The 17,321-nt window shown below is 43.2% G+C and overlaps 1 protein-coding gene across 8 annotated transcripts in view; it reads left to right on the forward strand.

Moving 5' to 3' along the window:
- Positions 1–17,321, forward strand: part of SLC8A1 (solute carrier family 8 member A1) — a 290,864-nt gene that overhangs the window by 165,493 nt on the left and 108,050 nt on the right. The window lies entirely within an intron of this gene.

The following is a 17,321-nucleotide window of genomic DNA, read 5'->3' on the forward strand; positions in this document are numbered from 1 at the left end:
TCACCCCTTTCATTCTGTGTTTGAGCTGCAAGATGCTCTGATCCCCCGCTTCCTGGCACCAGTGGACACCCCATCCTTCTCTTCTTTCCCAGCACCGAAGTGCAATTCATCTTCACAGCAAGCCCAAATTCAAATATTATTATTTTTTTCCCCAGCCACGCTCCTGCCAATATTGTTAGAATTATTAATGGCAAGTAGCTGGGATTCCATAGCAAAGAAAGATAACAAACTGTTGAAGCATCCTGCCTGAGCAGCAGCAGCAGCAGGTGGGGCGTTTCATCTTCTTAAATAAGCGCTTGCCTTTACTACCTGGAGGTAATAATTACGATCTTTGCAAAGATTAATTGACCTTTGTTACGTTGTTGTCATGTTGAACTTTGCTGTGTCAGGGAAGACAAACGGCTCAGGCCTCTGAAAGTGCAGCTAAAATAAAGTATACTTATTGTTTGGGAGGTTCTGTAGCATTCTAAAGGAACTTGTTTGTCTGATGGAATTCCCACCCTTCTTGCTTTGACACTGAATCTTGCTATCTTGTTAGCACGTGCTGAGCCTTATTATTCCAAAGGTTGGCGTTTGACACCTGGCTGTAGTGCTGGCACAACCGTGCAGCTAGGAATGATCTATAGAGAGGTTGAGTGCTGTTCCCATCATCCCTGACCATTGGGTATGCTGGCTGCGGATGATGGGAGTCGGAGGCTACAGGTTGCTCACCCTTGGTCTTTTCTGCCAAGCAGACTTTTACACCCTGCTTCTTCAGATCCCTTTCACTGGAGGTGCCAGCCATTCAACATGGGACCTTGTGCATACAGTACATTCAGAGAATGTGCTCTGCCACAGGGCTGTAGGACTGTCCTCTATCAAACTGGCCCTGGTCACTTTGCAGGACATTTGGAAGCAGCTTAGCAGACCTCTTGCCCCTTGCCATATAAAAAGGAATTGCTCTTGCACATAATATAAAACAAACACGCCTGCTTTTATCTGCCGAATGTGAAGAGTGCCTGGTGTTTCCCATATTTGGACATAACTGGTGAGGAGATTGATAGCTGCCCCTGGCACCATTGCAGTAAGCCTAGGAGGGGTGTGCAATTTTTAAAGCTATTTTCCTGCAAGATAACAGCAAGAGCTTCTGTGTAGGTTGCCAGGATGTGTGGGCTTCAGAGAACTGTGTGAAGCCCCCAAAGGAACGGTCTCCAGCCCAGAAACAATGCATAGTAACCAATGATCTTTTGCTAGCTTTTAGGATAAGTAGAGACCTCCTGTTTCAGTGTGTAGGAAGGCATGTGTGAATAGACTCCTCTGTGCAACAGGGAGGAACAAAAACCATTTCGTTACCCCTAAGGAAGTGCTAAGTAGTATAGGCTTTTAATTAAAAACAATGGAGCTATGAGTCACCTTTAATGAAAGAAAATTTCACACATTTCCTTTTTCTTCTTTTTCTGCTTAAGATTGATACCATGTGCCAAATGATCTTTAAAGCTCCAACAAAATGCATCAGATATGACAAGCCAATAATATTCGCCATAGGAGATGAAAAATTCACCGAGCAACAAAAACATTTGAGACACAGTACACTAAGTCACTCACGTCTCCACTGTTATTATGGATTGTAGTTGCTTTAGCCTCTAGAAACCCCCGCCCAAGACACAGGTTTTTGCTGTGTGGTACATATGGGGTGGTATTCCTTCTTCTCTGGTGTGTTTGCAAAAATAATAAAAACACAACTATAAACAATAAATTCTAAATAATATAGAAGGCATCACAACCAAATAAATAAATCATCTTTGAGTCAACAGTGTGATGCAGCAGCTAAAAAAGCCAATGCAATTCTGGGCTGCATCAATAGGAGTATAGCATCTAGATCTAGGGAAGTAATAGTACCACTGTATTCTGCTCTGGTCAGACCTCACCTGGAGTACTGTGTCCAGTTCTGGGCACCACAGTTCAAGAAGGATACTGACAAGCTGGAACGTGTCCAGAGGAGGGCAACCAAAATGGTCAAAGGCCTGGAAACGATGCCTTATGAGGAACGGCTTAGGGAGCTGGGTATGTTTAGCCTGGAGAAGAGAAGGTTAAGGGGTGATATGATAGCCATGTTCAAATATATAAAAGGATGTCATATAGAGGAGGGAGAAAGGTTGTTTTCTGCTGCTCCAGAGAAGCAGACATGGAGCAATGGATTCAAACTACAAGAAAGAAGATTCCACCTAAACATTAGGAAGAACTTCCTGACAGTAAGAGCTGTTCGACAGTGGAATTTGCTGCCAAGGAGTGTGGTGGAGTCTCCTTCTTTGGAGGTCTTTAAGCAGAGGCTTGACAGGCACATGTCAAGAATGCTTTGATGGTGTTTCCTGCTTGGCAGGGAGTTGGACTGGATGGCCCTTGTGGTCTCTTCCAACTCTATGATTCTATGATCTCAACACCACCAATAAATAAACATATTTAAAGAATCAGAAATCTAAAGGTTTAAGAATATTTTATAAGGTTATTCACTCAGTGTTGAAAATACCACAAAATAGACTTCAAGCAAATCTCTCTGGAGCGTGCATTACGCAGCCAGGGAGCCACCACCAAAAAGGCTCTCTCCCAAGAATTTATTTATTTATTTTCTACCTACATAACCTTTCCTTCCTCCAATTTTGTCCTGTCAACTCTGGCAGGAGCAACCCAAGTGGTAGCTTTCCACCCACCAAATGCAGTGAGCCTGTGAAGGTTGGTGAACAAGCACCTCTGCCATATCCCAGTCCCCTCCAACAACTAACATCAAAAGGACTTAGGATCACCGCCTTAATTACTTTAAGCATATTGTGCTACTTGCATGTAGGGTTTGGTGCCGTTTTACATTGACCTTGGATGGCCTCATCACCTTGCAGTCCTTTCTGAATTTATGCCTTCATTTCTGTGCACCTTTAAGGCAATAGCAATAGCACTTACCATCTGCATAGCCCTTTCCAACATTCAAAGCACCTTCATTATCCAATGGTAATTCAGCCATTCTAAATGTGCGCGCGCGCACTGTTGAGACAGCAGAAGCAGAGGAACTCACAGAGGTGGCCATACAACTCTGTGCAGTCTTGTAATTTCTACAAATTAGCAGCCAAATGCTGCAGTTTGTTTCAACGGCTTTTAGCTGTCAGAATGCCGGGTTTATTATCCATAGGGTTTAGTGGTGAGTGTATTCGTAGCCTCTTTTGAACGGTGCTATCTGCAAGAGCTAGCGATTAATTGTCTACACCTGCAGCTTCCACTTATATCCCTCCATGGCTATGGACCTCGGGTGCATTTGCCTTTTCCCTAATGATGCTAAGCTCTCCGTGAACATTTTCTTTTTCTCAGATGTGCTAATGGTGCAGCTTTCATCACAGAGGTTAATTTAGCAGATACCTTGTAATGTAGCTTGGGTGTGTGTGCGTGTGTGTTCTGACTGTTTATCTTTCAGCTTGGCTCAGGCCAGGTTGTGATTTATAGCGTAACATTTCTGCAGAAGTGAATAAAATAGGCGGGTGGGGAGATGCCCGTTCCCCTGCAGCTAGACAACTGATTTAAAGTTCCTTTGTGTTGATGGAGAAGAGCAGACAAGGAGGAAGGAGGAAAAGATAGCAGACTGTGAAAAGGTTTTAGGGATAGCATGAGAGGCACCAGAGAGAGAGTGGTTTTGTGTGTGCGGGCACACGTACAGACACACACGTGCCTACTTTTTATAGGAATGGTAGTAAATTGGAAGGAAGGAATCAGAATCACGAACAAAATGATGACTTCAAATGGGTAAGCCTTAGCATAGGGCAGTGGCTTGGGCACTGGCATTATTTTGTGGCATTCTGGTTAATCCAGTGTTCCAACAAGCTTGCAGAAGTAAGTAAGTAAGTAAGTAAGTAAGTAAGTAAGTAAGTAAGTAAGTACATAACAGTAAGTAATGATAACTTATTGCTTGTACCCTCCCCATCTGACTGGGCTGCTAATTGGCCACTCTTGGCAGCTTCCCAAAGAATATAAAAAACCCACAATACATCAGACATTAAAAGCTTCCCAATATAGGGCTGCCCTCAGTTGTCTTTGGAAGGTTGTATCTATCTGACATCTGACAGGTCACAGGGTGGGCGCCACTACTGAGAAGGCCCTCTGCCTGTTTCCCTGTAACTTCACTTCTCGCAGTAAGGGAACCACCCAAAGGCTCTTGGAGCTGGATTTCAGTTTCTGGGCTGAACAATGGGGGTGGAGATAAACAGGGCTGAAGCCATTTAGGAGCCCTAGTGGAAGGAGAGTCTTCTCCCTATCCCCCAAATCAATGATTGTCCAAGTAGGCTGGGTCACTTGAAATGAAGAAGAATCTCTCCCAGAAAGTGGAGCCAGCTGCTGAGATACAGCTGCAGCTCTTGTTTAAGGCTCAGTCTGAAGCTGACTGGTGCTGAAACAACATTTGAGTGCTCTTCTTATGGAGGTGCTAGTCTGTACGTTGCTGTCTCTTCTTTCTTCTTCTTTGGCGATCACTCGTAGCCGAGTAAGATTGTCTTCCATAAACACGGTTTTAACAATGGGTCCGTAAGTGACTGTGGAGGCCAATTCTGGATCCACACGTCCTTCAACAGTAGGGACATTGGTTTCCAGGTGGGAGTTGATCACGGTGTGGATTTGCCAAGCGTGCCTTCCTCTTAGCACGTTTCTCCCTTGCGTCCTGAGATCGAGTTTCTTCAAAGCCCATAACACCTTTGGTAAAGGCTGTTCTCCAACTGGAGCGCTCGCAGGCCAGTGTTTCCCAGTTGTCAGTGTTTATACTACTTTTTTTTTTTTTAGATTTGCCTTGAGACAGTCTTTAAACCTTTTTTGTTGACCACCAGCATTATGCTTTCCATTTTTAAGTTCGGAATAGAGTAGTTGCTTTGGAAGACGATCATCAGGCATCCGCACAACATGACCAGTCTAATGAAGTTGATGTTGAAGAATCATTGCTTCAACACTGGTCATCTTTGCTTCCTCCAGTACACTGGTATTAGTTCGCCTGTCTTCCCAAGTTATGTGTAAAAATTTTCGGAGACACCATTGATGGAATCTTTCGAGGAGTTGGAGATGGCGTTTATAAGTGGTCCATGTTTCACAAGCATATAGTAAGGTTGGTAATACAATAGCTTTGTAAACAACAAGCACTTTGGTTTCCCTGCGAATGTCCAGGTTCTCAAACACTCTGCACTTCAATCGGGAGAAAGCCACACTTGCAGAGCTCAGGCAATGCTGGATTTCGGCATCAATGTTGGCCCTTGTGGAAAGATAACCGCCTAGGTAGGAGAAGTGATCAACATTTTCCAACGTTACACCACTGAGTTGGAATTGTGGCGCTGCAGAGGGGTTATTTTGTACTTGTTGGTGCAGCACCACCAACTGTCTAGGTTGCTGTCTAGGGTACTAGTGTACTAGTACTAGTGAACTAGTGGCTAGGTTGCTGTCTAGGGTACTAGTGTACTAGTACTAGTGTACTAGTACTAGTGAAGCCGCCCCTTCTCTTCATACTACTGAGTTTTTTGATTGAAACAGAACAAAAGCAAGCAGATGTTTCCAATGGTGTGCCTTCTGAGGGAATAGAAATACACCATGGAATATTTATTTTTACCAGTATGTGCATGAAGTAACTGCAGAAGCTTTGCTTTTTTGCGTCTTCCCAAAACTGTCTTGTGTACAAAGGAAACATAATGATTGGAATTGGCAGAAGGGCAATTTGTTTGTCTCTTTTGCTAACCAAAATGTTAATGTGATAATTGACTGCAGTAGTCATGGCTTACACTAATAAGGAGACAAAAGCAATGAGCTTCTGAGCTTTATGGAGAGATGTGGCATTTTCCTCTTCCTTTTTAATAGCCTGTAAATATTCCTCAGAGAATTTGCCTTGTGTCATTTACAAGAATTTCAAGCATCGCTTCCCCCCAGAACTGCCCTTTCATTTTTGCTTCCCGTTTCGGGAAATAAGAAAATACGCCAGAATATTTAAGAGATATCCTTTCCACACTAGAGGATATTATTTAGCCATGGGAATTGGGGGCAGATTGGGTACTTGCAGGCACAGCACATCCCGTTTTGCCTCCTGAGGCGAAATGAGAAGGTGCTGTCCTACTGCCACAGCGTCCCTCACATGGGTCCTTCACCGGCGCCCACAAAGCAGCAATGACAATGGCAGGCCCCAGCAATATCTCACAAGATTTTGGTGAGATCTTGTGCAATATCATCGGAAGCCACTGCCGCCATTGCCGCCGCCACTTTCCTGTCAACAGCAGGGGCGGCAGGACAGGTGAGGCAGTTCTACCGCCTGAGGTAACTACCTCAGCTCGCCTCATGTGTGGGCCTAGGCCTGGGTACTTGTATTTAAAATGGTAGCGCATGAGATTGCTGTTATCAACAGGAAGTTTGGCTGCCAGCAACGGCACCAATGGTTATCAGGTCAGAAAGTTCAAAGGCTATTCAGAATGGTTGTGGAGGTTTTATTGCAGCTGTAAACTTAAGTTTTCCAGTGGTTGTACAAGTTCAAATGACAAGGGGGAAGGCGTCAGAAAGTTGTTCATGGAAAGAAAAGCGGCCTTGATAGAACAAACTCATCGTAATCTATATTTAGAAATATAGTTCTTGAGTCAACACAAATGATGACTCCCAGTAATTGCAGAGTTCCTCTCAGGGAAAAGGAAGACCTTTCTGGAAGGCAAGACTTCTCTCCTGGGTCAGCCCTTATATATAGAAGAGTACATTGAGGAACAAATTATCTAATCATCGCTTCTACACAGCTGCTATGTTTGCTTGAAGCTGCACCTGCAGGAGGAGCTGTTTTCAATAAAGATGCTCTGAAAAATAACTGATTTTCATTTGTTTCAAAACCAGCCAGTTTAAAACAGCCCAGTCAGTTGCGGGGGGGGGGGGGTGGAGTACGTAGTTGACCATTCATATTATTTAATATGTTATGCCAGAAAGTGTACCCTAGCTTCAGCTCATTTGGGTCAAGGTATTTCCTCAGGCTTAGGCAAGCTCAAGAATTGCAGAGCTTTGCTCCCAAGGCTGAGGAGCTTCCCTAACCTGTTGGCTGTGTGGGAACCTGAGGGTATTATACAGTTCCCAGGAAGTTTCAAATCAGCCTTTGGGAGCTCCTATACAGCCCTCAGTGAGCTGTGTTTTAGTTTCTGGGACTTGGATTTTTTTAAAAAGAGCCATTTCAAAGGGCTCACTGGAAAAGTAGAAAGTGCTTTTCCCGCAACAATTAAAGTAAAAACAAAACTGAAAAACTGTTCCTGTGATTCACAGTATAATAAAATCAAACAGTTGCCTATATAAACACAGTTAAAACAATTGCATATATAAAAACAATTTTTAAAAGCTAATTCTAAATATGAAAACAGTTTAAACAACAACAGCACGCACATCAAACCAATTCATATTGGAAAACAGATGACAACTGGGATAAGGATTTTAGAAGGTTTGTTGAATTAATAATAGATATGATTAACAGCAATATCTGCCACCGCTTTCCACATCCCAAAGATGGTGTAAAGTGAGTATTTAGGTCTGCCTTGAGGGAATCACACCGACAAAATAGCCCCGCAGCTATGCTCCTGAGTTCTGAGTGGCTCAACAAGAGCAAGTTGTATATACCGGTATCCACTATTTAGAAAAGGGCTCTTTCGGCAATAACAGAGTTTTCTTGGCTCTACTCAGAAGTAAGCCTTTTATTGGTCTCAGTGAGTGTGTATAGCGATTGCAGCCTAAATCAGATGTAAACCATTGGCTGGTCTGTTTCCTCTATCTCCTGGCAAATATTCAGACCAGAGGAAAGGAAAACTACTTCTCTACAGTGATTAGTTGTTCTGAATCTGTCTATTCAGTTGCTATGTGTGGATCTGTTCAATGGTATGATTTCACTCTGCTTAGTAGCAAATAATAATAATAATAATAATAATAAATAAATAATTATTATCCTTTATTTATACCCCAGCTACTCTGGGCGGCTTCCAACAGAATATTAAAATACAATAATCTATTAAACATTAAAAGCTTCCCTAAACAGGGCTGCCTTCAGATGTCTTCTAAAAGTCTGGTAGTGTGTCTAATACACCGTCCAGGTTCAGACAATATTTCCCAAGTTCATGAACTTTGCTTTATGAAATCAGGAAAGACTATTCATCCCTGACTATTATGCGTTTGAATTTATATGAAGTGGCATTGGAGCTGAGCCATGCTTATGAATCTGTCTTTAAGAAGTCCACTTCCTCTCCCTCTTCAACCGCCCTGGGTGTGACTCTGCCTCACTGACGCTCTCAGTAAGGCAGTATCTTAAGCTGTGTTGGAATAAAGATTGATATGAGGCCTTGGTTCGCCATGTGCATCTGCCTGATTCCTAACTCTGAGGACAAACTTCCTATGAGTTAAACAGCACATGTCCCCTGAATCTACATACAAATAAACTTCCCTCAAGCTATCCTAAAGTCAAAACCACACCATACATTTAAAGCATTGTTATATCACTTTAAGAGTCATGGCTTCCCACAAAGAATCTTGGGAACTGTGGTTTCTCAGGGGCCCCCTAACAACTATTGGTGCCCTTAACTAACTGAAGTTCCCAGGATTCTTTGGGGGCCATGACTCTTAAAGTGGTATAACACTGCATTATATGTATGGTATATATGTGAAGTGACGCGGGTGGCACTGTGGTGTAAACCACAGAGGATAGGGCTTGCCGATTGGAAAGGTTGGTGGTTTGAACCCCCATGATGGGGTGAGCTCCCATTGTTCGGTCCCAGCTCCTGCCCACCTAGCAGTTTGAAAGCATATCAATTGCAAGTAGATAAATAGGTACTGCTCCAGCGGGAAGATGAACAGCGTTTCCGTGCGCTGCTCTGGTTCGCCAGAAGCGGCTTAGTCATGCTGGCCACATGACCCAGAAGCTGTTTGCAGACAAACGCCAGCTCCCTCGGCCTATAAAGCGAGACGAGCGCGCAACCCCAGAGTCGTCTGTGACTGGACCTAATGGTCAGGGGTACCTTTACCTTTACCTTTATATATTTAAAAGTTTGCCAGTTGTTTTGAGAACTGCAAAAAGCATGCTATATTGCTGATAACCAGAGCTCAACAGGGGCTAAGTGTCTTCCTGCCTAAGTTGGACCCCTTATTTTCTTTATTTAAGACTTTTATACCCAACCCTTTAACCAAAAGGAATATCAGATAAAACATTTTTTTAAAAAAAACAAAACAGCCCCTTACTGCTGTACTTATGAACTGCTGCTCTGTGCACTTGTTTATTCGGTGGTCTATACATTGATTTGGGTCAGACATGGCAAGAGTGCTGCAAGAAATTCTTTTTCGGTCAATATACAGGAATCCTTCCCCCTCCCTTTTTCCTTCACTGCCAATAAAGGCAATTAACAGCCTTTGCTTCTTTGGATATATGGTTGTGGGAGTTCTTGGTGCCATAGCAGCCCCCACAGCAGATGAAGTAAATCAGGGGCATGGTTATTTACTAGCTAAAAATGCTTCTCCTTCTCCTTCTGCGATTGGGTTTTCACATTTTTTAAACACAGCCAGAGGAGTGGCATTTGGGAAGCCGTAGGCCAGGTTCTCAGCTGCTATGAATCACTGTGGCTTGTCTTAACTTTGCAGTTTTGCCATTTCCCTGTGTCTTCGTTAATGGTTATCTTAGCATTGCTAATCGTGGCTGTAGGCTGGGAACAAGCTAAGTTGCTCCCTGCCCACTTAAGTGTAGTTCTCCTCTCCATTGTGGTATCAAATGAACGAAAGTGCCAAGCTGGGGAGGGGGGTGGGACCTTCCCTAAATCTCTGTAAACCCCTATCTCTGTAAAAAGGGTCTGAAAATATTTATAATTGGTATGCCACAGGCATAGAATACAACCCTCAATGCAGAAACCTTTCATCATCATCATCATCATCATCATCATCATCACTAGTCCCTTGTTACATAGAGATCTCCAAGCAACTTATAACATATTTAAAAACATAAACATAAGTATATTATAATATTGACATGTTTGTACATAAATGCAAGCGGGTAAAAAATATACAAAACTAAATGGACAAACAACCCAGTAGCTGCTGCAGCAAGCTTTAGAAGCACACAAGCAGAAAAACGCATCATCATCATAGCCCAGGGGTCAGCAAACCTTTTCAGCAGGGGGCTGGTTCACTGTCCCTCAGACCTTGTGGGGGGCCGGACTATATTTTGAAAAAATAATAGTGAATGAATTCCTATGCCCCACAAATAATCCAGAGATGCATTTTAAAAGAACACATTCTACTCATGTAAAAACATGCTGATTCCCGGATCATCTGCGGGCCGGATTTAGAAGGCGATTGGGCCGCATCCGGCCCCCGGGCCTTATTTTTGTGACCCTTGTCATAGCCCACCAAAAACCTGGGGGAAGATAAGACAGTTATTCTACCTGGAATCCAAAAGATGGCAGCAAAGATGCCAGGAGGACCCACAAATGGGGAACAAGATGCTATCCTGCTATCCTTCATGGATCTCTCCCCCCCCCCCTCACCTCCCCGGTATAGTGCATTCCATCTTCCTAATATCACATTGGATGAGGAATTTTGTATTTGTGAATCAGGAGAAGTAGTAGATACTGTGCATTATCTATTATATCATCATTTTTACCATAAACATTAGTTATTGCTCTGAGCAGCTTTTTTATGTCTCGCCATTCCACATTCACCAACGTGCTCAACAAATTGCGGTGGAATATTGGTGATGGTGGGCAAGCTATCTTTCAGAAAAGAGAGTCCACCATTACATGATCATTACTTGGTCCAAGTCTAGCATTACCTCGCCTACCTGTCATGTTCTCCAGCCTTGGTTCCTCCTCAAGCTCAGAGGAAGAGGAGGAGGAGGAAGAGTAACCTCTCAGATATCTATTCTCACTCACATCAGTCATGGCCAAAAAAATGCACCTTGGATTCAGAACACAAGATGTCTGCATCACGTTGAGGCAACAGCCCTCTCTGGTGTGGGCGAGAGCACTCTAGTCAGCACTTTCCACAGTGCTCTGTTCAGAGTTCTGATAGATTCTGCCTGGATGTGATTTTTGCCCTGTCATTAAGTGCCCCTCTACTACAGTCAGTCCTCCTGCTATAACTAGCCGTTTCACTGGCTTCCACTAGCATAATAGGGCAGTTGAAACTGTGCCGGTGGGACTGGATTGGCATCAGGGCTCAAACTAGTCCTCTGCAGGCCAGATACATGTATAGGACAGGGCTAGGGAGCGAACACAGCTTTGGCATCACAAGGAAGACATCTAGATAGCCATGTTGGTGCTGCTTCAGCTACTCTGTAGAATGCGTTCAGAAAGCTACAGGAGAAGGAACAATTTTTTTCAGAACAAGTTTCTCCTATTTGCATTCTTTCTACTTTCTGCAGAAGGGCTTTCTACAATGCCTGTTAAATTCATTTGCACTGCACTGTGTACTTGTGCTGTTCTCAGTAGATCAAGGCATTAGGCCTTTATCCTTGAAAAGCAGCCCCATGAACATTCCTAGTAGAATTGCCGAGGTGAATGTCATTACTCATGGAAATTACAGATATGAGGACTGGACACATGGAGTGTGAGGTCTTCAGGGTAGGAACCATGACTCTCTTTTTTATTTGCACAGCCTTGCACTCAGCTGGGTGGTGGTTGTTGTTGTTTGGGGTGGATCCTGATGTGATATAAATATGTAAGAAGAAGAAGAAGAATCTCATACCAGACGTTTGCCAAGAAATTGAGTCTGACACTTCCCTGCTGTATGAGATCCATGTGTGTCTTCCTGCCACAATTATTTGGAACAGCTCCTTCAGGGTTCTCCACTTGCAGACTGCTGAATCTGAATTTCCCCCAAAGCACTGTCTAAATGTCTGCTGCACTAAGTCTCTTGCCCGTCAGATAATGGAAGTTTTAGGATTAGCATTTGCGGTTTGCAGAAGAAAATAACACAAGGCTTAAGTGGATATTAGTCGCCCACAGCTTTGCAATTTATAGCATACATTTTCATTTATAAACTAAGCCATTTGTGTGGTTTTCTTTCTTTCCTTTTTAATAAAGAATCCTCTGTTAAATAGGCAATTGGGGGGGGGGGACAAAAATTTTAAAAAAACAGACCTCGCGTCTTACATGGAAGAAACTGGAGTCAGCTTTGCAATGCTTACCATTTAAAAGTCAGCTTGCACAATGATATTTAGAACAATAAGTCAAAGTTGCAAATTGGGTGTGGGGTCCCCGGGGTAGCAGAATTACAATATGAACTCTATTTAAGGACTAAAATGCAGTGTTTCTTATTTAATATTGTTGCTACTTCCAGAATGAGTTAGTGATTCTGCTGAAGTACTCTGCATTATTTCTGAAATTTCTTCTTCAAAGGTCATCAACGGTATACCTGTACCATTAGAAAAGGACATTTGCTGAATGAGGCCCAGTTCAAATAGTGGCCTGTTCCGCACGTAACATTAAACCATACTTAAAAATAAACTTTGGTGTAACTCAAATGGACATCATTGTGGTGCATGCAGATAATACAGTACTCATTAATACAGTGTTCCTCACTAATACTCCAGGTGCTGTTGTGCTGCCAGAAACAATTCACAGTCTGGTATGTCATGATATCTGAACTGGGATGTGTGGTTTGCTTCTCTCCAACCTGTAGGCATTCAATTGAATGTCTGCATGGAGTTTTGCTGTGTATGCTTTAAGATCTATTTTTGCGCAGTCAGGAACCTTGGAAAAGTAGCTGGTCATAAGAAGGTTCCTTACCTTCTCCATGCAAATGTGCACGGTACATCTTCTATGTGGTAATGGCACTTGCCACAGTAACACCATGAAAGTATGACTTTTGTATGCACAAAAGACTGTATGTTGCACATGCTAAGGCTCTGTATGCATGATCCGAGAGGATGCATTTTGGCAAAGCCCCTGAGTGTATGTTCATTAATGGGTTCTGTGCACATATTATTATATTATTATTTTTATTATAATGGTTAATCAAGGCACAGGTTATGGGCTGCACTTAGCCAGGCATCATTCTATACCTTGATTCTACTCCTGTTCAAAATATCTGAACTGGAAAGAGACCCAATTTCACATTAGAAGCAGATATTTGTGGCTAATTCCTATGTTGCTTTTAAGCATTACACCAAAGGTGGTCATTTGATAACACGGTTGTAAACAAGTGGGAACGAAATCATGTTTGCAAACATATACCATTGATGACAGGAGTGCCTGGTGTGCTCTGGTCCATGGGGTCACGAAGAGTCGGGACATGACTAAACGACTAAACAACAACAACAACTGATGAGGATTGGCTGGGGAGCCATGCAAAGTGCACTTGCAATGGGTTTCTCTCTGCATAAATTGTGTAAAGAGGCAGCATGGAACACCTTCCTCTATGTATAATGTTTGAACTGACTCTCAGTTGAGTTAGATGAAGAAGATGGAAGTCCTCTTTCTTTTTCTTGGTGATGGTTGGGCAACCTGAGGCCTGATTTCATGCAGATGCTAGGGAACCGGAAGTTAAGAAGGAGAGGAGGAGGGAATTGGTGGCCAAACAGATGGAGCAATGAAAGGAGAGGGAAAGCCATCAGTTCACACTAGCAAGAACAATCTCTTCCTCCTCTGGCAGCCCTCAGAATGCCAGAAAGAGAGGGGGGGAAGGTGTGCTCTTGGCACACAAACACTGCTGGCTTCAGTCCTGCCCACAAAGGGCATGCAACCATTGAATGAAAAGAAGGTCTTGTTACCCAACAGTCAGGATTTTTTCGTATGGGTTGGGAGGGTCTCAACGTAACAGGAAAGACATTTAGGCCCTTGAAATACAACTACAGTTCATGTGAAGTTGATCCCCTGTTGACAGTTCAAGAGATTTCAGCCCTGCCCTAGAAAGCTACCCAGGGCCGGGGGGGGGGGGAGATATAAGTTGTGCAAGCATGGTTGAATACCGACATGAGAGCTGCTTGACACAGATTGCTTGCCTTCTCTTCCAGTGGGGATTGCCTGATGCTTGTATTACGTTGCAACAAAATATGAATCAGTCCATCAGTATTAATCATCACTAAGATGCATCTATATTTGATTGCAAAATTTTATTCTCCTGGCGTGATTAAACAAGGTCTACAAAAGCATGCTTATTTTAAAAACATCCCTATGTTGCTTAATATGCCAGAAAGTGTTATATTTTCATAGCCAGCTGTAACCAACTGAGCACTGGTGAATCAAACCCACTTTCAAACAAACTGAAGTTGATGCTTCCACCTGCGCAAATATAATCCAAAACAAAAAGATATCCTTACACATGAACTGATCCCTCCAGAAGAACATCTGGCGCCATGTGCTGTTTAGGTATTTTTATTCCACACTCCCAGAAATACCTAGAAAAGAAAGCTTTTTCAGCTTAGACATCTGAAATGCGGAACATGACAAAAAATATTTTAAAGCTGAAAATGTTGAGCTTTGAGTTTCCATTGAGCAATCCACATGTGGCCTTATGGCTTTTGTGTTTCAGCAGTTTTGGTGTGTTTCACTAAACTGGTTGCACACATGGTTCGTGGTTCAGGTTCAAATTCCAGCAGATTCAGTAAATTGGGGGTGAAGTGGGTTTCTTATTCTTTCCTGGGAAACAGGAACTAGAACAGGGTTTCCCAAACTTGGATCTTCAGCTGTTTTGGGGCTACACTTCCCACCATCCCTGACCACTGGTCCCACTATTTAGGGATGTTGGGAGTTGTAGTCCAAAAATAGCTGGAGACCCAAGTTTGGGAAACCCTGAACTAGAAAAACTCATGACTCTTCCTATGTTCTTGCTCTGCTCAATGCTTCCACCTTCTTCAACCATATCTTCTCTTGCTGGTGCCAGTTGCCGCCACCATTTTGGCCAATGGTGCTATTGCACCTCCTTCTTTCACTGCAGTCGTTCCACTACGTTGATTTCTTTTGTTGTTCACTTCTGCCATGAAAGAGCGAACACGTTGGCAGTATTCATGCTGTACTAGGTAATCTTCAGCCAGGCCTTCATTCATGAAGAGAGATGCACTAGGGCTCAACCAATCTGAATGCCATGCATTAGCACTGCTGGTGGTATTTTCCAGCCTTCCTTCGCATTCCAATCCATGCAGCATAACACATAGCAAGGATTCCAAGGTTGTTTTTAAACCACTTCTACCATGAAATGTAGAAAAAGAAAAAAGAAAAAAAAGAAATGTTTGGTCGTTGCTTCTTTTCTTTGTAAATTAAACTGAGCAAAAATGTTTGCCGCACCATGATTAAAATCTGGAAGGGCTAGGCATGTTGTTTTAGTAAACCTGTTTAAGAGCCAGATCCACCCCCTTTCCCTGTTATTGAACAACATTCAGTCCTGTGACCAGCTGGACAGTTGTTGGACGTATTGATTGATGCCCTTTGGCTGAAGCACTTATCTCCTCTTGCATAATATTGAGTCTTACTATGTTTTCACTGTTGCCTTTCTGAATCAGGAAATGAACCAATGTGTCACAGGTGCGGTAGCGGCTACTCTAGAGTAACGACTCCTCACAGCGTTGCATTTTCATGCTTTTATTAAGTGCACACTATTTACAGTGCAGAGTAAGTACTATGTACATGTTGTCAGTCTGGGTCAGAACCTCCGAATGGACATTCGCGCGTCTTTTTCCAGCAAAGTAGTCTGGGAATACTGAATCTCCGCCCCCGTCGCTTCCTGCGCAATTCAGGGGCCATCGGGATCGGTCTTCTTGCCGCGCTTTCCCTGCTTCCCCCTTCCTTTCCTGAGCGGAGCAGTGGCTCCGCTACCCTGCCTGAGCCATGTCCTCTACTTCCCGATTCCCCGCTAGAGACATCCCCCTCCCCGCTCCCACTGGCTCTGGGAGAAGAGCTTGTGCTTAAGATGGGAGGGGGCTGTCTGTAGCTTCTGTCCCTCACACAATGATTTCAAGGATTGTTACCCTAGGATAAAAAGGTAAAGGGACCCCTGACCATTAGGTCCAGTCGTGATCGACTCTGGGGTTGCAGCGTTCATCTCACGTTATTTGCCGAGGGAGCCAGTATACAGCTTCCAGGTCATGTGGCCAGCATGACAAAGCCGCTTCTGGCGAACCAGAGCAGCACACGGAAACGCCGTTTACCTTCCCGCCGGAGCAGTACCTATTTATCTACTTGCATTTTGACATGCTTTCTAACTGCTAGGTTGGCAGGAGCTGGGACCAAGCAATGGGAGCTCACCCCGTCAGAGGGATTCGAACTGCCGACCTTCTGATCGGCAAGCCATAGGCTCTGTGGTTTAACCCACAGCGCCACCCGCGTCCTGTATAAACCTGAAAGAGCGTATGAGATGAGAACTCATTTTTCCCGTGCTGAAGGAAGGAAAATAAATTGCCTTCATGTTGTTTGCAGACCTTGGAGCTGTTGGGAAGGAAAACATACTATTCTCTCTTTTTCCCATGGTTCAGTGTGTGGGAACCTACAAAAAAGTAACCATTTAGTAATAACAGAAGCCATGTAACTCCTGCGGAAATTTTTAGCTACAGTAACTAGCAGTGCTTCTTTCTAAAATGATGCCCCATGTGTTTTCATGATAATTTGACCTTCAAGTATTGTGTACAGAAGCAATTTTTACATTAAGCTTTATACAACGCTTATGAATGACTGTGACCCCACTTTTGTATAATAAAACAGTGTGGCTTCTTGCTGGGAAGTAAGTGGCTACAGATAGAAAGGGGATAATTCTAAGGTAGATTATCCCCAATTTGGCTAACAGTTTCTTGAGTGAGTTCATTTTCTGAGCTGCTTTTCACATAAGGCATTTTCTCTCTATTCTGAATCAAATTATTCTTTTCTTGCAAGATATTATTTGGTTTTAAGTACTTCACATCAGAGCTACTTGATATTATCTATGCTGTATCAGTAATTACTATCTATTGTTGTTTGCATGCAATTAGAACACAGGGATATTATAAATCCTACATACCACCAGTAAACATACAGTAAAGTACAGTACCATTAAAAATCAACAGCATGCTTTTATCCCCAATTGAATTCAACAGCTTGTTATTTGAGCTTATCTGTCTGCAGGTTTTGCCCATTGTTATCTTCCATTGTTGGAAAGCATATATTTCTTCCAATCTAATCTCCCACACAGTTGTTTAAATCCACAGAAATGTAACAGACAGTCAGATTTCGTGTGACAAAATTCCTACAATGCATTGCCATCCACGTAGGATAGAATGTGTATCTGGCACATCATGATTCTATACACATCTTGCATGAGTTTGTTTTAATACGTCTGAAAATGCTGAGAAGCGTCCATTGTCTTCCCTGTATGTATCTGTGCAC

Source organism: Zootoca vivipara, chromosome 3 (genome assembly GCF_965207765.1).
Source record: "Zootoca vivipara chromosome 3, rZooViv2.hap1.1, whole genome shotgun sequence".
Classification (NCBI taxonomy): domain Eukaryota; kingdom Metazoa; phylum Chordata; class Lepidosauria; order Squamata; family Lacertidae; genus Zootoca; species Zootoca vivipara.